Source organism: Triturus cristatus, chromosome 5_1, assembly GCF_964204655.1.
Source record: "Triturus cristatus chromosome 5_1, aTriCri1.1, whole genome shotgun sequence".
Classification (NCBI taxonomy): domain Eukaryota; kingdom Metazoa; phylum Chordata; class Amphibia; order Caudata; family Salamandridae; genus Triturus; species Triturus cristatus.
Window position 1 is genome coordinate 294130528 of NC_140587.1, and position 20442 is coordinate 294150969.

A 20442-nucleotide genomic window follows, 5' to 3' on the forward strand; every position below is an offset into this window, starting at 1 on the left:
TTGCAGACCCAGAGTGATCCTTATATGTTCCTTGAAGTAGGGGCAATTTGTCGGTTCATTTTACACGTGCATGCTACCCGCACGAAGGAGGCACCCGTCACGGAAGGAGTTCAGCAGCATAGGTGGCATTTGGTGATAGTTTTGAATGATGCTGCCGGAACCGCAGCAATTGAGAGAACAATGTATCTGCCAAGAAACAGGTTCATGACTACATGGAAGTGCACAGATTACTATAATTTGTGCCCTCAGACACAAGACTCTCCAGTAACATACACAGCGGCTGATGAATGGGCTGGTATAAAGAACACTGGGACTCCCGAGTGCAATTTGCAGTGGCTAAGCGCGATCTTTGATGTCCCATCATTAGATGGAAGTTACTATAAGAGCAATTACCTCGACAACATTACTACGAGGGTACAATGACAACCATATTCACACTCAAAGATGGCGGCCAAGAACTTGTAGGAGGTACTGCCTGCCGATGCAGTCCTTCCTTGCTGAAACTGCGAAGGAGGAGCCCTGTGAGGCTTAAAAGACACTGACAAGCCGACAAACCTTTTTTCACATTAAACAGCATTTGAAAAAGTCAACCTCGACGAAAAGCGTCATGCGAAGTGAATTAAATATATATATATATATATATATATATATATATATATATATATATATATATATATATATATATATAAGCATATAAGTGAGATTGAGAAAGGCAGTTGAACTGATGAAACACGTCTCTCTTTTGTTTGTTACTGTTTCCGGAGAGGCCAGATCAATTATAAGGTTGACATGTTTCCTGCCCTTGGGTTCCAGCTCTCTTGCTTATTAAGTTTGGGAGGTTTTTGTAGTTATATGTATATATATATATATATATATATAAATATATATATATATATAGACTGAAACGCGTCAGGACTGCCATGCTGTTCCAACAAGCATTGAATAAAATTAATTCAGCAAGTTACGTGTGCAGCTCACCTTCTTTCCGTGCGGGCAGAATTGTGTTGATGTTTTGTCGACGTGGTCCTGCCGAGGAGCGACGCACCACCAACAAGAGCGCCACCAATACCCGTCTTGGACCAAAGTTGCTGCTCGTGAAAACGTTTCAGGGCAATGAGGTGCCGCCGAAGACTGGCTTCGTTACTGGACCTGTACCAACCTTGAAAATGGGTTTGGATGCGGGGTAACGAATGCTAACAGTAGTGAACAATCAATGAAGCAAAGTGATTTTTTGAAACAGCATAAAAAGCACTGCCCACTGGAGGGAATCATAAGGAGACTGCCGGTTGGAACCACATGCCCCAGAATGCAATATAAAAATGAGCCATCGGAGGCTATAATCATAATTGCGGACATTTGGCTGTGTATACAAGGGGTATGTGAGTTGCAGGCTTACCTTTGATAAAGGTCTATGTTAGACTGAAACGCGTCAGGACTACCATGCTGTTCCAACAAGCATTGAGTTAAATTAATTCAGCAAGTTACGTGTGAGGCTCACCTTCTTTCCGTGCGAGGACATATATATACCTGTCTAACGGAGATACAGGACTGCGTAGTTTGGAACAATCTGAACTTGTCTGCAGCATGGAGGATTTATAATTAAACCCGGACTGTAATTTTGAGGCCCACCCAAGAGCTGTTGAATATTGAACTCTAAGAAAGAACTCTAAAGAAAGAAAAGCATCTGGTAAGATAACGGGCCCCACTGAAGGGGAAGAATTGTGCACTACAACACCCAGCATGCTAAAGTAATTTTACTCACCTGAGAGTGCATGAAAAAAACGTAAATACGTGTTGAGTGCTCCTGTACCTGCCAGCTTTCCCTATGATTAAGAAGCAGAAGCTTCGAAACGCGTCAGAGTGAAGAGTTGAATTGTTGAAATGCCAGCACAGGTTTTTCCCAAAAAAAGTCAATTGAATTATCCTCTGTGGAGTGGCGTCTTAGCATCAGGACATCCTGGGTTTATATATATATATGTATATGTATGTATATATATATATATATATATATATATATATATATATATATCTCCTACTGGTGGTCGCCAGTAGATAGTTATAGTTACAGCCGTGTTTCCATCGAAAAAGCGTTCTTTGACTTGCCTATATCTTTGGTGCCAGTTGATGAATCTTCACAACATTTTCCAGAAAACCTGACCCAGTGATTCTTGTTGCGCATGGAAAGTTCCAGGGTGATCCATCAAGCAGATGCCGAGAAAAAGGGAGGGGCAAAAAAAGTGTGTTTCCTATGTTAATTACCTTGGGAATTTTAGACATGACTACAGCCCGAACTGCCAAACGGATTTACATCAAAGTTGGCAGAAAGGTCGCTGTTGCTCCAGGAAGAAATCTTTCTGTAAATTGGCATAAATCTGTTCAGTAGTTTGGAAATATTAAGGAAAATTTACATTTATATACATAGGAATGCCGATCCTCCGAGGATTTGACAGTCCCCATGCTCAAATCCGACGCCACCTCCCCCGAGCAAATGTTAAAATAAATGTGGCGGGGGTCTGTGTGGCTCCCTCACAGCCCCGGGGACCGCCACCTCCCTGGGACAGTTTCAAATAAGTTTGTGTGTGTGGACCCCACACCCCTCCTGCAGCCCTAGGGACAGCCACCTTCCTAGGTAAAACATAAAATCAATGCGGGGGACCCGCACAGACCCACCACAGTCTTGGGGGCTGCCACCTTCCCGGGGCTTAAAAAAAATAATGTAGGGGTCCATCACAGAACCCTGGACTGCGGACCGCCACCTCCCTAGGGCAAAGTTTTACGATGGAAGGTGCCGCGTGGCCCCCTCAAGAAGCCATTTATTGCTGCCAACACCCAAGGGCCGACTTCTGCTACCTCTTGAGGTGCCCACCCTTGGGAGGTAGCTGTTTGCTTTTGCTTGGTGGGACCTGACAGCTCCCAAAAATTCAGAAATGAGCTTGCTGAGAATTGCTGAGATGTCGTTGGAGGCCCCAGCTCCTTTCTCAACCACTCTGCACAAGGGCCTCCTGGCGCACTACTACTTGTTGGGGGATGAAATCTCCTGAGCTGCTGAGGATCGTTGGGGGCCAAGAACCCCTATTGTTGCCACAAGTAAGTTCCCCATAGCCAGATTGCTGAAACCTGGTTGGAGACCTGCTACCTTTCACAACCCCTCTGCACAGGGACCTCCTGGTGCACTATTGGCTGGGGGATGAAGTCCCCTAGGCTGCAGAGGGTCGTTGGGGGCCAAGAACACCTATTGTTTGACACAATTAAGTCCCCCCACTGCGGGATTGCTGTGACATCATTGGAGGCCCCTCCTCCTTTCTCAATCACTCTCAAAGGGGCCTCTTGGCACACTACTGGTTGGGGAATAAAGTCCTCTTGGCTGCTGTGGGTCGTTGGGGGTCAGGAACCCCTATTGTTGCCACAAGTACCCCACAGCCGGATTGCTGAGACATCAGAGGCCCGCCCCTTTCTCAAGCACTCTGCAAAGGGCCTTGGCCTCCTTGCCATATAGGTTTCAGCAGTGGTTATTCATGCTCAATCACGCTCACGAATGGCACACAAAAAATTCGGCTATGTTGCGAAGTGCAGAGTTTATCAGTAGTTCTGCGTTCTCTGCACAACGCAGAGTTGTCGAATTCCGAAAACTGTGTGACCATGGCAGAATTTTATACCCGGCTCATGTTACCATTCTCAGACCCACTCCAAGACTCACGCACCCACTCCCAGATACACACAGACACTTACGGACCCACTCACTCACCCACTCAAAGACTCACACACCCACTAACGTACCTATACAGCCACTCACACACCCACTCTCAAAGGTTACAGGTACAGTTAAAAAATAAAAATTTTAAAAACACAAAGGTTACAGGAACGTTATAGTTAGGAAATAGAATGGAAAAAACTGAAATGTACTGAAAAAACAAAGGTTATAAGGACATTATAGTTCGGAAATAGATTTTTTTTTAAACTAACATGGAAGCTACAGTTCTTCAGTGGCTCTCTAAGGGAATAGAGAGCTATGAACATGTGACTGCAACTAGCTTTGAGTCTTCTGCAGGCATTGGTCATTTCTAGTAAGTGACTGAATGTATATGAGCTTCTGTAGCTGTCGGATGAGATTGCAGAGCGGGCCTATGCTTTTGTGAACATGTATATCAGTTGCTTTAGAATAGCATACTCTATTTGGTACTTCACATAGGGGCCTACAAGTGCTCAAGTAACTCATTAAACTCAAAAGTGCATCTGTCAATTGCTTACGCACAAAACAGCATCATGCTAAGTGAAGCTTGTAGTGAAAGTGCACGGACAGGGTCTGCATTAGTAGACATCAACCATATTGAAATACTATTTCTCTGTATGGTTGAGAAGATTGTATCAGTACTTTCCTACATATCTGAGAGAGTGTAGAAGTGCAAGTAAATGTGCTGGTATATAACTGCCTGCTGTAAAACCTCTATGGCTGTCTATATGTGTATGTAAGTGGCTGCAGAAATACGTAAGGGCCTGTGTTAGGCAATACAGAGCTACGTGGGTGCGACGGCAACTACCTTTAATCGTGCTGTATGTATGAATAGTTTCTCGTGAGTGACTGAATCTGTACGTGTTTCTGTAGCTGTTGCAATAGCTGAAACAGAGGCTTTATGTTTTTCTGAACATGTTAGAGATGGCATACTGTATGCAGTACTAAATATAGAGAGATGAAAGTGCACAAGCAACTTAGTGAACTAAAATTAACATCTCTCACCTTTCAGCACAATCCAACATGCCTTGTAGCACACCTACAGCACCTCTCACATTTGACGTGCATACTGAAACTTGGATTTAAGACTTGACAAACAGCTTTTGAATGGCAAACCAGGCTACAAATAAAAGTTCACACACAGGAACTGTACTATCACCACACTACTTAGGTACTTATTAAAAGTGATAATTTTTAAATAGGAACATCGAACCATACATCTCCCTGCCCCCACTATGGTGACAGTGCCATTGATTCAGTAGTAATGTATATGGCTCACATTCTTAAAGATATTGCAATATTGCAATCAATTTACATCAGACACAATATGTTTTGTACAGCTCGTACTCTGAACTAACATATTTGAAGGTGATTTCATATGTGTTAATGAAGTAAAAGGAAGATCAGCCAATACAACATTTGCCTAAGACCACAAACTTAGGTTAAGCAGGAAGCCAGGTTTAATCACTCAAATGTAAATGAATTTATTGTATCTTTTTGCCACCCATGCTCTACCCTGATGGACAGACAGAAGCCACATGAATGTTTGGCTCATTGTTTTCTCGATTTTATACAAAGACCTCAAGCTGAGCCAGAGCAAGGCATCTGGTTCAAGATTTCAGTGGCTGGCCCACTTCAATGGTACATGAGAGCACCTTCAAACATGCCAGTCTAGCTTATGGTTTTCAGGACATTTCCTGTGCCCATGTGAGGAACTAATGTTCCAAGATAAACTTATAGTTATAATTACCTTTATATTAGCAAACTTTTCTGGGCTTAAAGGTCTGGAAGATGCCAAGTAGGTCTTACAAACTCTAACTTAGCTTTCTGACACTGCTAAACATATTCTTTTGGCTTGGAGATTAATATCTGATTCACTTTTAGCTCTAGTGCGTGGTGTAAGAGAGTAATTGTATTTTATGTTTGTACCAAATATGCCATAGTAGATTCTCTCCTGAAAACCATTTCCAAGAGTCCTTTCTGCTATTTTCGTAAATCTATAAGCTCCTGGTACCTTAGCTCTCACAGTTTGAGTATGCAAGGCCTATATGTTTCACAAGCTCAAGCTGACAGAATTAAAGGTTGTGGCTCAAATAGAAAGCATCTAGGGTGGAAAGTAACTACTTCTTTGGGATGGTACCTTCTTTCTTTGATATATATATTTTCTTTTTACACCTAATACCAGTTATACTTCTGACAGTGCACTACAATATAGATCGATGACAAACCCAAAGTTTATTTGTTATTGCTAAATTTGATAGTAGCACAATAAAACTGGACATATTTATCTTGCAGTTTGATAACACTTTCTTATTTAAATAACTAAAGTTGATTTTGATGCATATTGAGTAGATGTTCTATTCAAGCCTTCTGACGTGAATGAACGTGACCGTGTGAATTAGAAAAATCTCAATGGATTTGCTTCTAGTGACCTGAAATTGTGCTAGGGGCTGCCAAATCTGGCTCGCCAACTGTTCTGGAGCCCCATACAAGAAACAATTCTGCCATTCAGCGATTGGCGTAACTTGGCTGGAACGCTGTGTTACATGAGTGACACTTAGTCCCCAAAATTCCGCCAATTCGGGGGGGCAGAACAGAATATTTTGCCCTGAGTGGGTCATTGTTACAAATGAGCTGCACAGCCTTTCAAAATTGCCCAGGTCAGCAGTGTTATAGTAGCAGGATTGCTCCATCTGTGGCTTTCAAAGGATGGGAGCTTTAGTCAAGTGTTCTCGGCAACATGAAGGCAACAACAAATTTCCTCTATAATTTTTACCACCAGAGTAAGCTACCATGGTGAACGACTTTGAAACCAAGTCTCAGAACTGGCCACAGTAAGTGACTAACTCTTTTCTGGTCTTTTCAGTTCATTTTAACTCAAAGGGTGTGGGTCTCATGTCTTACGTCAGCAACCCTCGCAGCAGGGCACATCTAATCTTCGAAGTTTCCACACCATCGCTTCACATTTGCATGTACTTTTTTTTTTTGGGGTGGGGGTTAGCAGAAAATCTGCTATTGTACTATTGTCCCATACTATCATTGAAAATGTGTTTTTTTTGTTTGAATGTTGGGGCAAATGGATAGAATGTAAACCTTGCCAAACAAGGTATGCTGGAATTAATTTAACCCAAGGGTAATTTCTAAATATGTGTATCAATACATGGTGTTAATTTTGCGAGATCTGTTCAGTATTATGTTTTTGGAGCCACACTGTTGAAATACTTTGAGTTTTCTGTTCTCCAGCTTCACTAAGGTGGACCTTCTGCTCTTGTAGAGTTTCATTCATGAATGCCAGGTTCAAACTTGGATCTGTTGTGGCTGAAGTACAAGATAGATCACAGTGGGGACTGGTATAGAAAATGAGTAGTTAAGAATAGAATTGAGGCATGATTCAAAAAGTGCACATGCGCCCAAAACCTCTCCTACAATATGTATATTGAATAACATTTTAAATGATCATGTAAAAAAATTCTGAAGACTATTTTTACATGATTTGAAAGTTACAACTTTGGGCTGGTTTTTGGCTGACACTGATCTGCTTTGTGCTGAATTTGGGCCTGTACTTGGACAGCTTTGGGCTTGGGATTGGTCTCAAAATCGGGCAACATTGCTGGGAGGCTGCAGTAGAACGTACAGAATCAACTGACAGGCTGCTCCTGTTGAAAGTACATGTTTTACTGAGAATGTCAGACTTCATTCTTATACATAGTGTGAATTTACAGAAAATATGCTCTCATTTTAGTTTCTGGAGCACCTTCTATAACCTCTATGAGACAATTATGAGAAAACTGTTTTTTCTCAAACATGATTGATGTGCTCTCAGCAGAAGGCTTTTTCATAGGGTAAAATCACATTGGTACACACCGCAATTCCAAAAATTAGTATAGTACCATCAACAAATGATTTCTCCTTTATGTGACACTCAAACCTGCCATTCACTTCAATGCATTTCAATGGGGTGCTCTCATGCATATTGGTCCCAAGATGACTGACAGCACTTTCTGGGTGAAGTGCTGACTGCCAATCAGATATCACCATGTGATCTGTGCAGAGGGTCCACCCAGATATCCTTATTTATTTCCCTTAAATTTCTCAACAACTACTGAACGGATTTGCACCAAATAATGGAAAGCGTGCTCTGCAAACCAAAATCTACCTCTATGCCAAATTTGGTGTAATTCTGTCCAGCAGTTTGGGCTGTACTCGTATTCAAAGCTCCAATGAGAATTACCATGGAAAATATTTGTTTTAACCCCACATTTTCTCATCCCAAAACTTCCCATGCACAACAAGACTCACTATGACACTTTGTTTTTGGAAAATTTTGTGAAGATTCGTCAAATCATGTGGCATAAGCTGTCTATGTACCACAGAACAAATAAAAATTATTTCATAAAAAACCTTATCTCATGTATCCAAATTAAAACTAACACAAGATCTAAAAATATATTACAATTTTTTTTCTCTTTTAATTGGAATAAAAAATCATTACATTTATATACAATAACACCAGGTATACGTTGGGAGCCCATTACGATAACAGAGGAAAGAGGTGCAGGACGTAAGCAGCACAATAGTAGCTCAACACAGAGGTAATAAGACAGAACTGTCCCTCGTGTCATGGGGGAAAAAAAGAGCGGAAAACAAGTAGCCCTACGAGAAACATTTTAAGGGGCAAAATCAGGAGCCTTTATTAAAACAAGTACAGAGACGGGATATAAGGTGAAATACCGCTGATAAAAAGGTGACAACTCCGTATTTTATAAAATCATTTCTGAAAGATCATCATATGGCTCTGGAAAAAGAGATATAACTGAAATTGAGTGAGAAGGATTAAGAATCAGAAAGTAATACATAGAGAGAACTAGATTGTTTGTCTTGAAAAAGATGGAAATGATTGGATAAACCCATCGAAACGCGTCGACGCAACTTGGGATACACAATCTCTATTGGAATTCGGTCCTGTTATTGCACAAATAGAAGTTGAAACGGACCCATAACTTATCGCTATAGTGGATGTGTACAGCTAAAGACTAACGATAGTAGTCTATAACTACATTTTCTCTCTTGTGTGTTTTTTTATATATTGATGTCTATGTTAATTGGTGTATATTTGTCATAGGAAGGAATATTTGTTTTTAAATGTGCAAATGCAGGAGGAATAAAAACTCCTGGTGTTATTGTATATAAATGTAATGATTTTTTATTCGAATTATAAGAAAAAAAAATTGTAATATATTTTTAGATCTTGTGTTAGTTTTAATTTGGATACATGAGCTAAGGTTTTTTATGAAATAAGTTTTATTTGTTCTGTGGTACATAGACGGTTTATGCCACATAAACTAGTCCCATAGGGAATTTGCACTTTACTTGTGAAGAGTATCCTATCCCTTTGGCTTGTAAAGGGGTCTCTCTCTTGAATTTACGATTCGTCAAATCATGCCAAAGATATAGGCAAGTAAAAGAATCGCTTTTTCTATAGAAACATGGTCCTAACTATAACTACCTACTGGTGAGAGCCAGTAGATTATATTTATATATATTTAGATATATATTACCTACTGGCGGTCGCCAGTAGGTAGCTATAGTTAGGACCTTGTTTCTATTCAAAAAGCATTTTTTCTTTTCCCAATAACTTTGGCGCCGGTTGACGAATCATCACGAAATTTTCAAAACAAGTGGGGCGCTCCGGTCAGCTTCTTTCTAGAAAGTTTTGGGGTGATTTGGCAAGCGAGGGCCGAGAAAAATGTGGGGTCCCAAAACATGTTTTCTCCATGTTATTATCCATACGAAACTTTAGACACGACTACAGCCCGAACTGCTGTACGGAATTGCACAAAATTTGGCAAAAAGGTTGCCCTTGGTTCAGAAAGAGACCTTTTTGTTAAATGGTTTAAATCTGTTCAGTAGTTCCTGAGAAATTCAAAATATAGAGGCCAAAAAATCAATTTCCCATAGGAAACTTTAGACACCTAGCCCACCAGGTACCTCCAGTAAGAGCCAGAGGCCTGCGTTGCAGAGAGGTGGGCCAGGCCATGCCTCTTTTTGCGCCTCTCTGCAATGCAGACCTCTGGCACTTACTGGAGGTACTTGGTGGGCTAGTTGGACCCAAGGGACCCTCAGGATTCAAGGGGACGTAATCCCCCAATTTAAAACGTGCCACGGGCGTGTTTGCACAGTGGTGAAGGGAGGGGGTGGGGCCTGAGGTGATGTGTGCAAACACGCCCTGTGGTGCATTTTAAGTTGGGGTATTAATTCCTCTTCAATCCTGAGGGCACCTGGGGACCAACTAACCCACCAGGTACCTCCAGTAAGTGCCAGATGCCTTTTTACACCTCTCTGCAATGCAGCTCTGTGGCGCTTACTGGAGGTACCTGGTTGGCTAGTTGGACCCCAGGGACCGTCAGGATTCAAGGGGACTTAATCTCCCAACTTAAAACGGCCACAGGGCGTGTTTGCACACATGTCACCTCAGGCACCCCCCTCCCTTCTGATGCATATATTAATAAAATATGCATGGGAAGAGAAAGAAGCAATATTAAATAAAATTAAGGAACTACTGGGAAGCCTCAACACCTTGTTAGCCTAACAGCTATTAACTGTCTACTATCATTTACTCAGTAATGAGACACTGTCAGTATGGCAGTGACAAAACAACCTAATATGCAAAAACAAGATCAGACAGGTGAGCTTTGTGTATGAAGTGCTTGATTGGCACTGAGGAATCAAGTACCTCAAATTGACCCAACAGCTGACTCACTTTCTTGGACGAGTTCAGAGTTCTTAAAAAGAAAAAAATAGGAACTAAAGCACAATCAAAAAAAGGACATCCCAAAAGTGAATGAAAAACAACAGAAAGAACCTGCTGCCTCAATTGGTCTAGTGCCCAGTGCAGCACAATCTTGTCGGTTAGGCCTATTGAATGAGTGCCACTTCCTACTGTAACTGATAAGGTGATTTCGTTCATGCATTGAAATAATAAACTGTGTTAACCATAAAACAAACTTTATCAAACCAAACAACTTTCAGGTTGTGTAAGATCACTATTGTTTGCATTCATCTTGAGCATCAGAATTTGTATGGGATGAAATGAGGTACACCTATGTCTTTTTCTACATAATGTGGTATATAACATGTTTTCATCATGGGTGTGGGTCAAGTTATTGTCTGGAGGATTCCTTAATATTGTTGTTGTAGAGGGGTTCAGTTTCTCACTGGTCCAGCTAGTGGCTCACTTTTCCTCTGAGTTTTGGAAGGAGCTACAGGGGGGAAGATGAACAGTGTTTCTCTGTTGCTTGGTAAGAGTTCCCAGTTCCCACTGCATTCTTCGATGGTCATGTGGCAGGGAGGCCGCAAAGGAGCAGCACAGTCCACCGACACTCTAAATGTGTAAACAAAGGCCGCTTTATGAAGACAAGTGCACCTCACAAAACATTACCCTTGGCCTTTGCCTTACAAAACTACAACTTGCTATATATTAATTCGCCTGCATATCCTCCTCCCCCACCCCTAGGGTTTCCCCACACTTCTCCTATCTCTGCAACTATTTAAAAAACCCAACTCGGTCATTAACTGTTGAACTTTAACCCTGTAACCTCTTCTCTACTTCTCTAAACAGCTACCTAACAAAGTATCACCTATCTTAACCTTATTGCCTGCTCCCAGAGTAACTTTTTCCCAGTCATAAAGTAAAATTGTAAACATGTAAAAAACTTGCTACCAGACACAATTCAGAAACAATCATTCAGACTTTTCCGATCACCCAACAAGGAAGCTCTGGGGTACCGTCGGATATCCAATATTTTGTCCTCCTTTATCTGTATCAAGTGGAGCTACCTCCCCTTAGTGAGACAAGTGCACTCCGTCCCCTCTGAAAAAATATACCGCTGCATATTTCAGTTCAGGATGCTCTACCTTGCCGAAACCTGCCTCCCTACAGAAAACCCTCATGTCTCTATTTATCTATCTATTTATCTTTCTCCTGGCCTTATCAATAGCAGCGGGTCTTTCGGCCCACCCTCCATTGTCTTCTAGGGATAAATTCAGTCCAGATGATGAAGCATCCTGACCATTGCTGACTGAACTCCAACAAATCCCTTTTCATCTGTTTTAATGAGGCCAGTACTTTGCAAACTAATGAGTCATTCTCCCCTAGATGTACAATTAACACTTTAGGGCAAAAATGTTGTTGCATCAAATTATTCAAGCAAGGCATTAGTTTGTGCCTTCTCATACCACCTTTCCTGTGCCAATGTATGTTAAGCAATGAAGAATCCAACCCGAGGTTCACACCTCATGTAGTTCTTCCTATTTTACAAAGGAATGGCCGACTATCCAAATGGAAAGCCCCGCAGACTCTGGCCCTGCTACTGCACCTGAAAAGACACATGTGTGAGTGTGAAAACTACATGTTACACTTCCCCGCATTTTACATATCCTTTATAACAATCCGAAGCCCAATTCCCCAAATGCATGATTCTCTCTTTGCCCCAGCCAGCTTCGCTGCGTCCGTTGCTATTCCAATCCGGAATGAGTGAGATTTTAAGATTTGTTTATTGCACAGTTAATAAAAACTCACAACATTTAATAGCATAGTTTCATTGTTAAAAAGTTTAGATTTAAAACAACCGATTAAAAGGAGAATATCAGCTTATATGAGGTCTTTAAAAGATTTTTTAAAAGTCTTAGTTTGAGTCTATTGGTGTCCGGTTTTTTCTTTGAGTCTGTCCGCAACTATTTCAAAAATTTTTGTTGTTCTGCAATTTAATTGAGTTTCCGTGGGGTTAAAACAGAGCAACACGGCCTGTCTGCAGCTGGTTATCCTCCTCTGGTTCCAAAGGGTCCGGAGCAGGGAACGCCTTATGTCCAAAAGGTTTTTACAAATACAGATAATGTGTATTAGGTCCTCCTTGCCAGAGAGGCATAGTCTGCAAAGAATTTTTGTTTTATCCCTCTTCCAGGGTGCTAAGTGTGGCATAATGGGTATGTTTCCTAGGCGGAGGTTAAGGAACTTATTTTTTGTTTTGTGTGTGAGACCCGTTATTAGGTACTGTTGTGGTTTGAGAGTTGTGTAATCTTTCAAAACTCCCCATCCATGCTCTCTCTTGGCTAAAGTTGCCTTGTCCTCTTTCAATGAGATCGCCTTGGTAACTTTTGTTACCACTCTTTTGAAGGTACCGGCATCGGTTGGAGATTCCCACAGTTCTGTTAGACCCAAGATGGCCAGTGATTCCATTAAATAGGTCCTTGCTGGGGATTTGTCTCGTTTTATCAGTTCAATCCAGAGATGTGCATTTAGTGTTCCTTGTTCAGCTTTTCTAATTTTCCACCAGCTTTTTATGTATGCGCCTCTTCTCTCCACTGTTTGTTTTTGTAAGCCGAACTCTAGGCGAATTTGAGCTGGTGACGAGTAAGTTGTAAGGTGGAATATTACCCTATATGCACGACTGATGATGTTATCCAATATTGTTGCGTCTTTGCCTTGCATTGATTCGAAGCCATAGGTAAGCATAGGTTGTAAGCGAGCTTTTATTACCTGCAAGAGAGGGCCGAGGGACCGGTCTGGAAGGGCTTTCTGGAGTGGCTTTATCGACATGGAGAAGGTTGTGCCCTTCCGACGAATGGCTTCTAATTGCTGTTTAAAGGATCCATTGCAGTCTAATATGATGCCTAAATATTTGTAGGTTAGTACCTGCTCTAGTTTCTGATTATCCAAACGCCATAGACATTTCCTTTTTTTATGATAATTTATTGTCATTATTTTGGTTTTGTTTAGGTTGATTGTTAATGAATTAACTTTGGAGAATTCGGTTGTTTTGTCTAGAAGATGTTGAAGGCCAATAGGGGACCGGCTAATGAGGACCAAGTCGTCGGCGTAAAGGAGGTTAGACAATAATATGTCGCCCAACCGTGGTGCATGAGATGTAATTGTTGTAAGCTCTCTTGGAAGATCTGCTAGAAAAAGATTAAATAACATTGGGGCCAAGACGCAGCCTTGTTTCAGCCCCTTGTTGGTCTGTATTTTTCTGGAAAGAAGCCTCCCAGAACCTAGTTTGATCCTGACCCAAGTGTTGGTGTGGAGCTCTACCAACTGCTGTAAAAGCGGTCCTGGAAGTCCCCATTTATCCAGTTTCTGCCAAAGCTTGTGCCGGTCTACATTATCGAAGGTGGCGGAGTAATCGATGAAGCTTAGAAATAGGGAGGTTTTGGTGGTTTTCGCCACTTCTATCAAGAGGGTTAGCGCCATGATGTTTGTTGTAGTTCCATGGCCGCTTCGGAACCCGGTTTGGGTTACTGTGATGATGTTTTTTCCAGTTGCCCAAGCTGTTAAGTCCTCCAGAATTAGGCCCGCATAGTATTTCGCCTCGGTGTCGATAAGTGCTATCAGGCGATAGCTTCTGGGATCATTCCTGGCCCCCTTTTTGTAGATCGGGCTTATGATTGATCCTTTCCAAGATGGTGGAATTATAGTTGTTGTTCTAATTTCACAGAAGACTGGTGCTAGAATTTTGCTCCAAAATGCTGCATCGTTTTTGTACAATATTGGCGGTATCCCGTTTGGACCGGGGGCTCCCTCTGTTTTACCTTTAGATATTTGGGAAATGATTCTGTCCGTTATTTCTGGGTAATGGGTATCCTCCTTATACTCTATTAGATCAGATGGTGATGGTTGTTCTCTGAACTCCTTTTGTGCTTGGTGGTGAGTTGACTTATTCATGTAAAGTGAATTTTCTACTTTAATGGATGTGCTAACCTTTTCTAGGTTCAGATGCGTATCATCAGGCCGATCATCGCCGATGGAGGTCTCCTCTTCCAGAGCAACTGTATTGAAGTGTGCTTCTAGAAAATTGGCCCAGTCAGATTCTGATATATTAGAGTCTATTCCTTTGTGGCCCGGGTGCTGAAGATTATGGATTATTTTCCAGAAGTTAGAGCTGTTCTTTTGTTTGGAACTGTAGGCGATTTTTACCCAGAGGTCCTCATTCAGTTGTCTTTTCCTTGCCCAAATTTTCTTTTTTAATTGAGCTTTTTGAGTACGAAGCTCCTGTTGTAGGGTATCGGTGTTGGGGTCTTTCCGGAGTCGCTTGAGGATCTTTGTTATACCTCGTTTTATGTTTTTTATCTCTGGCGTTGTTATTTTTCCGAAGGTTGACCGTGAGGTGTGTCCTTTGTGGGTTTTTAGTTCAGTCCCATGTTTAGCTCCCAATGTCTGTGTGAAATTTGCCCAGATGTTGGTTAAATTAAAATGTGGGCTGGGTGTTAGGTGTATGATGGCTTTTGCGCTGGCCGCTAACTTCTCAATATCTGACGTTTTACACCTTATTCGTCTGTAGTTTACTGTGTAATCTATGCCAGTTTGGCTTTTTTGCACCTCTGCTTTGTTTTCACAAGTCAAGCTCAGATTGGCTTCCAAAGGAAGGTGGTCACTTTGAGAGCCTTCTCCTATTCTAAATTTACTTATTTTCTCGTAAAGTGGAAGAGTCACCAACATATAGTCTAGATATGAGGTGGTTGTTGAGGAGAAGAATGTTGGTGCCGGTGGAATGTCCTCTTCGTGGCGACCGTTGAGTACTCTCAGGTTTAGTTGCTCTAGCTCTTTCAACAGTTGGGAAGCTGTTTTTGTAGGTTTGCTTCGGGTCGGGAAAGATTGACTTGGAATTTCCCAAACTTTGTCCATTTCCTTGGTCATATCGTCTGTTGTTTTGTCGCCAAAGAGATGAAGGTTAAAGTCGCCTGCTATAAACGTCTTTTCCATGTCCCTGTCTTCCATTAATTTTGTTAGTACTTTGACGAGTTCCGTTGAACCGGAGTGTCTGTGCTTTGGATGTATATATAGATTGACGATGTATAGCTCTTTAGTGGTTGAGTTGGATGTAAGTGTTGATGATAATACCTGTATCGCGTTTGGTGGAGTTAGGTTTACTGTAATTGTTTTTATTTCACCTATTGTTGTTATTGAAGCGAATATTGCCAATCCTCCTGACCTGTGTCCGAATGGGGAGTTACTGGTTGCCGGGTGTGATTGACTTGTATAGCCTTGTAGTGATATTTCGTTTGTCTCCCATGTTTCCTGTAGGAGTATCAAGTCGAAGGTGTTAAAATAATTTATTATTTCGGGGTCCTCTAGTTTGTCCATGAGACCGTTTATGTTCCAGCTGCAAATTTTAAGATTAGATCTTGAGGTATCTCCTAAATTGGTAGTTGGTGCTGGTGCTGTTGGAATGAGTGAGTGCTGAAATCCCCTGGTACTTCCCCCAACTGCAGCAGAGCTCTTCGCAGTACGCACAGTAGCTGGGCAGTTGTCACCCCCCCATCCAGACACCCCGCCAACATGCTGTACATTCCAATGGCATCTCACTGGCTCCCATTACCACTGCTTTCCCAATGCCCCTTTGATCCATCTTAGCGTGCTTGAGTATTATTCCTACCAAGCCTCTTTCCCTTCCCCCAACTTCTACTTTTTCCACTCAAACCCTACAGCCCCTTTTATCCACAGCAACTCTGAAACTCTGAAAGCTACAAAATACATTTATGACATTAATGCAGAAAATAACCATGCCTCCTCTTCACTATTGCAGATCCTTGGTAGCACAGTTAGTAGCCTAACTAAAAGTTCCTTCGACACCGGCCTTCTGATCCTTGGCCCGGGCCCAACCTCTCTGGCCCAGCCCTCGAGAATGCGTCTACCGAACTCTCCAACAGAAGGCGCATAACCCCACCACAACTTGCCCATAAATGTAATCCCTGCCAGTTTAGCATCAATGGTGACCTTACAAAAACCCTTGTCCATCAGAGACATGATAAACTGTACAACATCTTCTTCGCTCACCCAAGTTTCTGTCCTCTTTATCGCCCCTCCCTTTAAAAACTCCTGTCATGCCTGACTATACACACTCCTCATAGAAACAGCCAATGACCCTACCACCATTTGCAGCATCTTTTGTCTTCTATGGGCCACATCTCTGCAGGCACCGGCGTCTTGCGTATGTCCGCTTCCGTCACCAGCCCATCGAACCTCTCTTACTGTGAACAAGACAAAGCATCCACAATGTCGTTGTGCACACCATGGACTTGTCTTGCGGGAAATTGAATGTCATGCTTCAATCAACTAAGGATGAATACCCTCTGCAACTTAAGGACCTGTTCTTCCCTCGCGGACTGCTTTTAACCATATGTACCACAACCATGTTGTCTACTCTGAAAAAGACCTTCTTGTGCGCTAAGTTCCACACCGCGACCACTATGACCACTAAGAATAGAGGAAACAACTCCAAAATGGCGATACTCCTGCCCCAATTCTTCCAGTGTCATGCCAACTCCTCAGCGCACCACCTACCCTGCCAATACAGCTCAAAACCACTGGCTTCTGCTGCATCCTAAAACATCTGGACATCCTATTCCCAATCTTTTGGTGCCAAGATGGTGATCCATTGAATTCTTCCAGCAACCTGTGCCACATACGTAAATCTTCTTTCGTTCCTGCCGATAAAAGCATGTGATGATGCGGCAACGTAAGACCCGCAAATGACCTGCTCAATCTCCTACAAAATGTCCTTCTTGACCTAACCACCCAGCATGCAAAATTCAGGTGTCCTATTAGCACTTGTACTGTCCTCACTGTCACCTTTTGTCTGGCCAACATGTCGTCAATCAACAATCTCATACGCAGTTTTGTATCTGCTGGTAGGCGTGCCTCCAGAGCCACAGAATCCAACTCAATACCTAGAAATGTCAGCACAGTGCTTGGACTTTGTGTCTTCTCTGGTGCCAGGGGCACCCCACGTACCCCCATGAGCTCTTGGAAACTTGTTAGCTGTTGCTGAAAGTCTGCTGAATCGGGCCGGCCCACCAGAAAGAAGTCATCAAGGTAGTGTGTCACTGTCTCTTTACCGGTTTTCCAAGAGAAGACCCATTGTAAGAAGGAACTAAATCGCTTAAACAAAGCACATGTTATAGAACCTCCCATGGGCAAAGCGTTATCCATAAAGATTTTTCCATCAAATTGAATGCCTAACTGCTGAAAATCATCAGGGTGTACTGGCAGCAGCCGAAAGGCTGACTTTATTTTTTGTTTTGCCATCTCTGCCCACCCTTTCCGCCAATCCCCTGGCTACATCCACTGAAGAATAGCAATCAGATGTTAGTTCACTGACATGCCTTGAGGCCACAACAGGTGTTGAATCAACCTATATTGTCCTGGATATTTTTTTGACACCACCCCAATAGGTGAGATTATCAAGTCCTTAATCGGGCACTCTGTGAAAGGGCCCTCCATGTGCCCCTCATCAACCTCTTTGAGCAATTTGTCCCACACAACTGCTTCATGTGAAGCCACTGACCTCAGATTCTCTGCCCATCTTGTGGACCGAGGCCCTTTGTATCCCAGGCTAAACCCTCCTTTGAAACCATGACTCAATGTCAATACATCCTTCTCCTGTGGGTAGTGTATCAGTCAGGCATCCAGACAGTCTTGCCTAATGGGTGTACAAGTCTTTGTCCATGTAACCCTGTGTTCCTCTGCCACCCCTGCCCCCACCCCAAGTTGTCCTTGCTTAACGGACTGTATTTCTTAAAACTCTGGCCCCCTTGGTGTCCTTGACTGGTGTATCCTGGCCTAAAACATTGCACCAATGGGTTCCGTCCTGTGCATTTTGAGCACTCGTGCCTAAATCTGCAATACTCCCTTGTGCAGGTTCCCTTATTAAAGTCCCAACAGGCCCCTTGTATGCTCCTTGCAGTCTTTGGTGTGTACCCCCAGGTAGGGCAATTCTGAAAGGGACAGTAGACTAAAAGAAGCCCACTGGCCGTGTATGTGGTTTTTCCAAACATGACTTACCCCATTGTTTGCTGGTACAGGTCAGAATTGATCTCACCCCATTTTGCCTCTGGGTCCCATGCCAGCCTGGCTCTGAACTCCTCATCGTAGTGTGACCATGCATAACCCCCGTAAGTCACCTGCGCTCTCCCAATCATGTCCATGTATTTAAACAAGGACACACACTGGGTACTTATTACAATATACACTCGCAAATATCAGAAACCCGTCTGTCCAGTTTTCTATGGTCATGGACACACTGGGCCTCTTTGGCAACTCAAACTCCTTTTCTTTCGATCATTCTTTGGACCTCGATGCCCTATGTAGAAGCTTCAGCATCTCTACACCCTAATTCACGGTGCTCAGGTTAATACTGAAGCTGCGCTCATGCATGAGAGCAGCATCAGGATTGGCTGTCAGGCAGTCTGGGAGCCTGCACTTGCGAGAAGAGGAGCAGAAGAGCGTGATGCTGGTGGGGGGCAGGTAATTTCTTTTTTATTTTTCTGTCGTCCCCCATCTACTCCCCCTCCTACCCCCACCTGCCTCTTTTTCCTGACACGAGCCGCTCCTGGTGCACAAGTGTGTCTTGTGCCCATTTCTATGAGGTTTAAGTTGAAAACTAATGTGATGTTTATTGAGTCAGTAGGAGAGTTTGAAATGGTTGTCACCAGTGGTTATGGCAAGGAAGCCCAATTATTCCATAAGGATGTGCATAGAGCTTAGGGATTTGATGACAAGATTTGGGTGGACAGGCATCCCCTGCCCAATATAACAGTAATACTTACAACACTCAATGATGCCAAGGTTTTAAAACTTTAGACATGACATCTCCATACTACCAGATTGCTTTGTTGTGATTCATGGCATATGACATTGTTTATCATGGCCAGAGGGTTTAATACAGGTTTAAACATATGCGAATTGGGTTGGCTTTGGCTTTTTCGTTTTTTTAGAATGTATTAAAGTTGTTGTTCAAAGATGTTCCTACTGTAAAGTGCTTTCAAGATGAGATCTCAGCTATATATTTCTTTATTTAGAAAGTTTTATAAAACACGAACATGACCTTTGTGGGTATCAGAGCGCTGTACAGACGGCGAAAGCATGAATACACTCCGTACAATAGAGGTCAGCACAGTGACACCACAAGGAATACAGAATCAAGATCCGGGACCGGTAGTGGGCAACACTAGTTACATTTCTCTTAGGGTGTAAAATATTTCAAGTAACATTAAGCAAAACAAGAAAAAATGCACTTGATACAACATATTTGACACAAGCAATAATTGACAAAAATGTAGGGTGAGGACCCTCAGGTAAAATAACAATTAACCACCAAACATGAAAATAAATGGAGAACGCTAAATTGGGAAGAATGTCAGGTCTGTCAACACGGGGACATGCAAGAGAACACGATGATGCAGTTACTGATCATTCAAGAAAATCTATTTGGCCTGTTTCTTGAAGTAGGCAGTGGAAGGGTGGGCTCTAATCTCAGTAGGAAGGACATTCCAAATTCTAGGTGCAAGGCTGGAGAAAACACTATATGAAATAACGGTGTAATGTAGGCTTGATTGTAATGAGACCTAATGTACAGATCCCCCAAGTTGGAAAGGTGGGAGAAGGACATGAACTCATGCATGCCAGCAGCAAAATATATTTATAAGGGAAGCTGTTACCCAAGAAATCGTGACAAGCTCTGGGGCCCTTCTGGAGAATATTGTGGGCTACATTTATGCTTGGTGGTCTGTGGGGAAGTGGGTGTGCCTTGTCTGACACAAGGCAGAGTTGTGAGGGTTGTTGCATACTACCCTGCACCAGGTACAGGTCCAAGTACAATATTGCGGTAAATTGTTAATGCCAGCATATGTTCACCAGACTATATGTCGCACTACATCTA

At 42.5% G+C, this 20442-nt stretch overlaps 1 protein-coding gene across 1 annotated transcript in view; it reads left to right on the forward strand.

The window, feature by feature from the left end:
* LOC146830806 (uncharacterized) overlaps window positions 1-20442 on the forward strand; it is an 878450-nt gene that overhangs the window by 198652 nt on the left and 659356 nt on the right. The gene's annotated exons all lie outside the window — the stretch shown is intronic.